Genomic DNA, 7,453 nt, shown 5'->3' with positions numbered 1-7,453 from the left:
ATTAACATTATTTTGCAGCTTGCAGGGGCTTTCTGAGAAAACACTCAAAGATGTAAGACTTGGTGTGGATATTTCGCCTGCAGCTCTGGAACATCTTTTACTGTGCTAAAAAAACCCCACTAACTTAAAAAAAGAAAAGCAGCAACAACAACAACAAAAAAAAACCAAAAACAAACCACCAAGAAATCCCAAAAACCCCACAAAAACAAAGAAACAAACAGAAATAGCACATCTTCCCTGAGGCAGAACAAACAAGACTCTGTCCTCTAGGTGGGCACTCAAGACATGGAATCCGTGCTCCAAGAAATTAATCCTCTATTTTTAAATTGGCCAGTGACTGTCCTAAAAGTCTCCCACTTGCTCAGAGCTGGGAAATGAGAGAGGGCCCAGGTCCCAGCTTGCTGTGACATGCACAGAGCTCTCCTCTGCCCCAAGCTCTGGGCCATGACTTACATGGCCTGACCTGGCCATAAGCTGGGCCAAATAATACCTGCTCCTAAGTCAGTTATTTGAAAGCAGAACTGGTAATGTGAGAGTTCCTGTGATACTGTTAACTGTGTGGAGAATTGAAGTGTTTGCAGCATCTGTAAAACTGATGGATTGTTTCTCATAGAGCCAGCAGTTCTACAGCAAATATGGCTTTTATGGGCAGGAAAGCAGCAAGGTCAAACAGCTGTGAAGGGTATGCTGGAAACACAGCTGACTTCCAGGGGAATAATCCATGCCCTGGAACTTACTAGTTGTTTCTTAGAAATGAGACCAGATGTGAAAATATATATATAAAAAAATCATCCATTCTTTTTGAACAACTTCATGTACCTAAGATGAACAGAAAAGCTCAGAAAAATATTGCAAGGTTTTTGATGCAGCAGAGATAAATTCTTTTCAATAGGATATTACAACCTAAAATATATGCTCAGATCTTCCCAAGTGTACAAAGAATACTGAGAGTGTCTGTGTTACAACTGCTAAATCTCAGAAATTACAAAATCCAAAGAAGGAACTGTGTTTATTTGTTTATCTACTCAAGCATGGAATAATTACAATGCAAGAAAAAGCAAAAGTCATTTGAATTTTACTTCTTATTCTCATTCCTCTATGTTCTTAGTGCATATTTCTGTCATTGAATTGGCAAGGAAAAAGGCAAGGAAACCTCCTCAGAGGATGTATTTCTCCATAGTATAGAAAGTATCTAAAGTTATTGAAAGTGAAAGTCTGTTGAAAAATTCACTGGCAAAATTGCCTGACAAAATATAACTTTTGATTTTGAAACTACATCAAATAACATTCTATCAGATGTTGAAAAGAGCTAAGATACTGTGAAAATCACATGAGTTTATGATACAGTCTAGTTTAAGACCATCTTTGGTTCTGATTGCAGCTTGTCATCACAGAGGAAACATTAACTATAAAACACAGGTCCCTTGCCAGGCTAGGAAAGGTGGCTTGGCTTTGGCTATTGCCCAAACAAAGAGCCATCACTGAAGTGCTAGAAAATTGTGTTAGGTAAATATAAAACTAGATAATTATTACAGATCTCTGTTTAATTCCTGGCTTTGTTTGTCTTCCTGTGTGACCTTCAATGAGGCATTTAATCTCTTTCTGTATAAAACTGTAAATAGTTATCTGAGAAGGACTATGGGATACCAGAAGGCATATAAACAGCTAGCAGCAAAAAAGTGACATAAATTATGCATCTGTTTTATGAAAAGCTTGTCCAATTGAGTAAATAGAGCTTTCCAGTCTGAATTATAGTGTGTGAGCAATATTTTCTTTATAATGAATTCATTTTATTCACTAAATGCATTACGTTACTCAAACACCAGGAAAATGGTGTCAACCACACCTTCCATCATGTAGGATGGAATTACACTCCCTCTTAATAAAATCAGAGCTTTGATACTATTCCTAACATCTTTTTAATATGTCTCTTCAAGGTAGAGTGTTAACAGACCTCATACTCTGACCAAAAATTGTGCTAAAATGGAGCTCTAAGTCTACTTAAACCCAAATTTTACATTTATCCCTTGAATGACCCTGCTCCACTTATTCCATACTGGCAGGGCAGTGTGGCCTCCTCTCAGGACACTCAAGGTGTGAAGTCCTCCCTCAGCTTGTGCTCTGTGAGCACTCAGGACTCTTTGGTGTGGAAAGTAGAAATTAAAAAGCTGATTATAAACACACCACATAGCAGAAGAGCAGTGCAATGACAGTAAAGTATTTTCCCCTCATTAAAATGGATACAATTATTTTCAAAATCATTTATGTCTAATAGGTTGCCTTGCTATTTAAAGAATCTTAACTCTGCCATGATGTCATGAAAATAAATTCATAGAACTTCTTTCCTATCTCATTTAGCAACGAGATGCAAATGTAACTAATGTTTCCCTGAAAATTGAGAAAAATATAAGTACAGTGCCTAATCAACATCAGTAATGTTATGTTGGCAATCACTCACTATTAGTCTGAAATTACTTCAGCAAAATAAACAACAACCTTTTTCAGTTTGCAGTGCAGTTTAAGAGAACTTTCAAACTGAGAAACATTTTAGCTAAGAGGTGATGAAAACCAGAGGCAGATTTTACCTTCTTCCCACACATACTCCCAGGCCAGATCCTTGCATAGGCTCAGTACAAGAAATTTATGAAAGCACCTTCAGTGAGTTGAGTTCCTAAATCAAAAAGTTATGATTTACCCCCCTATATAATCATGGTTTTATATGCATATATATGATAGATTGTTTCTGAATACAAAACAGTTGTAGAAAGTTAAGTAAGAGCAGTAGTATGAACAAGAAAAGTTCTATTTTGCTGCAGAATAAGATATCAAATACTTCAATGAGCATCTTAGATGCAACAGAAGTCTCACAGATCAGAGACAAAAATTCCCACTGCTTACATTTCTGTTACAGATAACCTAAATGAAACAATTCCTTATCTGTTAAGAAATTCCCTCTTCCAAGCCAAAGTAATACTGCATAGCAAGAATCATTAGCATATAAGAATGAAGAAAATAAGAAGGCAGATATATAAAATATAATTTATCTCACTGCAAATCTGATATCAAACATTAGCAGAACATCCCAATTATCCCTTCACTTTCTCTGAAGCTCTTTTAAATAGAATAAATATTTATACTGATAGTTCTTGATGATTGGCAATACTCCTGTATCCCACAAAAATCCCCAAACACCAAAACAACAAATGGAAAGCATGGGGGCTTTGTTGAGGATGCTCTAATATGAAAGTAAATTATTTACAGAGCCCTGTGCACACTGACCTTGAATATTTCCAGGGGTGGGACATTCACCACCTCTCTGGGCATCCTGTGCCAGTGTTAATTATTCTGTTATTGGTGATATGGCACCTATTTACCAGCCAGCTTCAGTCTAAAGCTGAAGGCTGGGGATCCACACCCCTGTGCTCCCAGACTCCTGCTGCTCAGGAGGGCAGGAGAAGCTCAAGGGCCATTTCTGGGGAACTGACTGAGAGCTGCTGCAAGGCTCTTGCCAGACTGGGCAGTGCAGTTCTTCCTAAAAGAAGTAAAGTCAGATTCCTACACCAGAATCCTGAAAGGCTTCTTCAACCAACACAATTCATTTTCATCCAGGCAGTTTCACTGGATGAACATCACTATGTTCAGCTGCCAAATATTAACATCAGTCATCAACATTTTAAACTAATTCAGAAGTTTTTCTCCTGTTTCTATCACATACAAGTATGTCCATAAATTTTTTCTACAAAGCACAAAACAGCATGCAAAAATAAGTCACAACACTCAAAGCAACCTCAAAGAGTTTTGATGTAAAGCCACAAGACCTTTTTAATAGAAGATCCTGAAATGAGGTGAGAATTCAGAACTTCCTGCCACTGTCAGAGTCATTACTGGAAAACTGGGATCACTGAGTCACTTGGTTCAGAGAGAACTTTCTGATGGATAGAAAACTTGATGCATTTAAGATTTAGTTTTCCATAAAAAATAAAAGCTGTGGTGCATAATATTTTCCCCAATAAACAGAATAATTTAGTACTACTACAGTACAACTTTTTTCTGTTGAAATATTATTCAAAATGCATTGCTTGCAATGAACCCCTAACTACAGAAAAACAAATGCTTGAAAGACACAGACAGACAGATCAATGTCTGAAAGTCTTGTTACTGTTATATTTCCCACACCACTTGAACAGGAAGCTGTTCAAAACTTCACAGCTGCGCTTCTTACCTGCCAGCAAGTGTTCATTCTCTTGTTTTGCTACAACTTTCATGCCTCTGATTTCACTCAAGTTCATCCTTCTTTGCACTTGAGTCCTGTCAACTGCTGTGCTCCAGGTTCAAGTTTCAGTCAAAGCATGAAGGATCCTAAGGTTTGGTCAGGATTTTAAACTTCCCTGTGCCATAGGAGACATATAATTCAAAAATAATGCACTAGAAACTGGTTGATTTTATTAAACTATTTTCACTAGACTTGCAAGTTTCCTGACTTTTCAGCTCTACCCTTTCCAATAAACTTCCTTGTCTGATCCTTACTACTCTGATTGATTCACCAAAGACAATGAGACTTTTAAGTGTGCAAAGGCAATGAACTCTGGTAACCTCATATTTCTTTGCAACCCATATTTGCTTAGGTTACTGAATATATGTAAAGTAATAAATCTCAAAAAACTGTTTATCAGAAGGTGTAGAGATCAACCTGGATGTTAAGCAAGCATAAATTATCTTGAAATAGAAAAGTGCCACTATACTCCTAATAAAGGATGGTTTGCATTTTTTGCTCTGATGTCTCAGAGACTTCACCAATGTCAATGAAACTCAGTTCCTACTCTAAAACTACTCCCTTGTCACCCTATATCTAATGAGAAAAAGCTTCTTTATTAATTTGACAAATAATAGGGATTAGGGCTTTTTAGTATCAACTTTGCTATCTTGGCATAAGTCAAAAACAATATAAATTTATGCCACATCTAACTGAAATTATTATCCATCCAAATATCTTTTATCTGTTGTTTTTCCCTTGCTCATCAGGAATGCATAGTTGATGTCTTCACAATGGCACAGACCAGGAACCTAGCTTGGTTCAGGAATGGTCTAAATGCAGCTGTTGGACAAAAGAAGAGAGAGCAAGAACAGAAGAAAACAAGGCAGAGGGGGGTGGGCAGAGAAAAGGGGAGAGTTAAAGGTGGCTGAGGAGGATTGCCTTTCACTCAGTACAAGCAGGAATGTATCAATACCTGAAGGCTGTCCAGATTTAACACAAACTCCAAAGCTGAAAAAGCTATTTAGGTTTCCTAATGCCCACCTCAATGCAATCATGCTGATATTTTAGGTTGACTGAATTGCACCAGTGCAGGCTGCCCAGAAATCACTACACAATGTAACAGCCCCTCCAGGAAGAAATTCAGACCCTTTCATGTGTCCAGTGCTGCTGAGATGAACAGCTTTGAGATGGCATTCAGAAGAGAGACTTAGCACAAACTTGAAACTCCAATAAGCACACAGATGTCCTCACAATTAATACAACACTGCACTGATGAACCACACCTCAAAATCACCACATTGCTGCCTCCTCACTTCACAGAGCTGCTATATTAATTTCTGTGAATAAAAAATTTGATTTGCTTAGCAGATGAGGAGAAGTCTGTGCATGCTGTCTACCTGGAATTTGCTAAAGATAATTTCTTGTTTCCCACAACATTCTCTTGGAGAATGGCTTGGATAGGAATATTCTTCACTGGGTGGGTGGCTGGAGCCTGGTGACCATTGGGGGCCATCTCTTCTCAGATGACAAATGACAGGATGAAATGGCTTCAAGATGTGCCAGGGAAGGTTTAGATTGGATATCAGGAAAGATTTCTTTACTGAAAGGATTGCCAATGTACTGGAAGCACAGGCACAAGTTGCCCAGGCAGTTGAGCCACCATTCCTGGAGGGATTTGGAAGATGTGTGGATGTAGCACTTGGGGCCATGGTTTAGTGGTGGACTTGGCTGTGCTGGTTAATGGCTGGACTTGATGATTTTAGAGGTTTTTTTTCAAACTAAGGGATTCTATGACTCTAAGTCTCCAGCTCAGTGGAGATCTTTGCTGAAAGTTAAACCTTATCACACTACTGACAAATGTCAAAAAACATCATGTCCAATGTCAAAGAACTTAATTTTTCTGTTTTTAACTCTCAGGTCTAGGTTTATCCAGATAAACTCTCCAAAGACTGAAATGTTTTGAAGTCTAGAAAATAGCTGAGAATCAGCACTAAGGTTTCTATTTACTTCAGAGTGCTTCAGATCAGACCTTTGGTTAACCTACAACACATCAATACAGAGATGTCAAATTTTATAAAGTCTAGGATTTAAGTGACCCTTGTGAAAGGCACTCTGTTATTGGGCAATCAGATATAACAGGAATATCTGTACCAATTGCAGAGAATTTCAGTTTGAACCAGGTAGTTTCTGCTCTGTGATATCATTTAACCTGAATTCCATTTATCTCTTAAATGTCTGCTAGTCTTCAGACTACAGATTCAGAGTTTTCATTTTATGGAACTGCTATTTTGAAGTCAGGCAAAAACGTAAAAAATTAAGAGAATGCATTTATGGACAGTTTGAGCCTTCAAGTGTTTAATTGAAGGGAATAGCAAGAATCTTCTAAGGTATGCTGGATGGGAACAACAACTCACACTGCCACTCATGCTACATCCATCAAAATAAAGAAGAAGTTTAAACAATTTTGGTCTTTGTTATCACAAGCTCCAATGTGTTGTATCAACTTTTGATGGAATGTAACAAAAAGAATGAAGACTTTATATATATAATTTAGAATGTGCACATAGCTGTGTTTTATATCTATTATTTTGGGAATAAAGAAATTTGACAGGAGTTGTTCTGAAGTGGTTGGTGTGAAAGCAGCCATGGGATAAATAGATGAGTACCTGTGTCATGTATTGCCATTTTTATTTCCACAAATGCTATCATATGGATTGTGTTAGAATGGGAAATTCTAACAAACTAAATAGACAGACAGACAGATTCATCTAGAGAATGGCCAAGGAACCTTTCTGCATTTAATGATATTTGGATTATATGGAATTTGGGATGCCAGATAACATATAAATCACAAACCACACCTTGTTTTGAAACAAGGGAGAGATAGGTAGGAAGTTCATAAACAGAGCACTTTCTCTGTGGCTTTCTGCCATTTCTGTAGTGCTGTTAAGAAGTACAAGAACAGCAAGAAATCATGAACCAACCAGTGTTTAAGGATCTGTCTTTGCTTGCAAGGGTTTTTGAGTGCAGCTTCTCAACCAGCTTTAAACACATATCACAGTTTAAAAAAATCAAGAGTACAAACTCTGGTGGAAGCTTTTTCTCAAGTAATCAATTTAAGAATCTTGAGATAGTCTGAAGAGCTTTCACTGCAGACAGAGAACTGTGAAGTGCCTGGCAAATCCTACACTGAAAAAA

Source organism: Haemorhous mexicanus, chromosome 14, assembly GCF_027477595.1.
Source record: "Haemorhous mexicanus isolate bHaeMex1 chromosome 14, bHaeMex1.pri, whole genome shotgun sequence".
NCBI classification, from domain to species: domain Eukaryota; kingdom Metazoa; phylum Chordata; class Aves; order Passeriformes; family Fringillidae; genus Haemorhous; species Haemorhous mexicanus.
The sequence above is the reverse complement of the archived record's forward strand: the minus strand, read 5'-3'. Positions refer to the sequence as shown.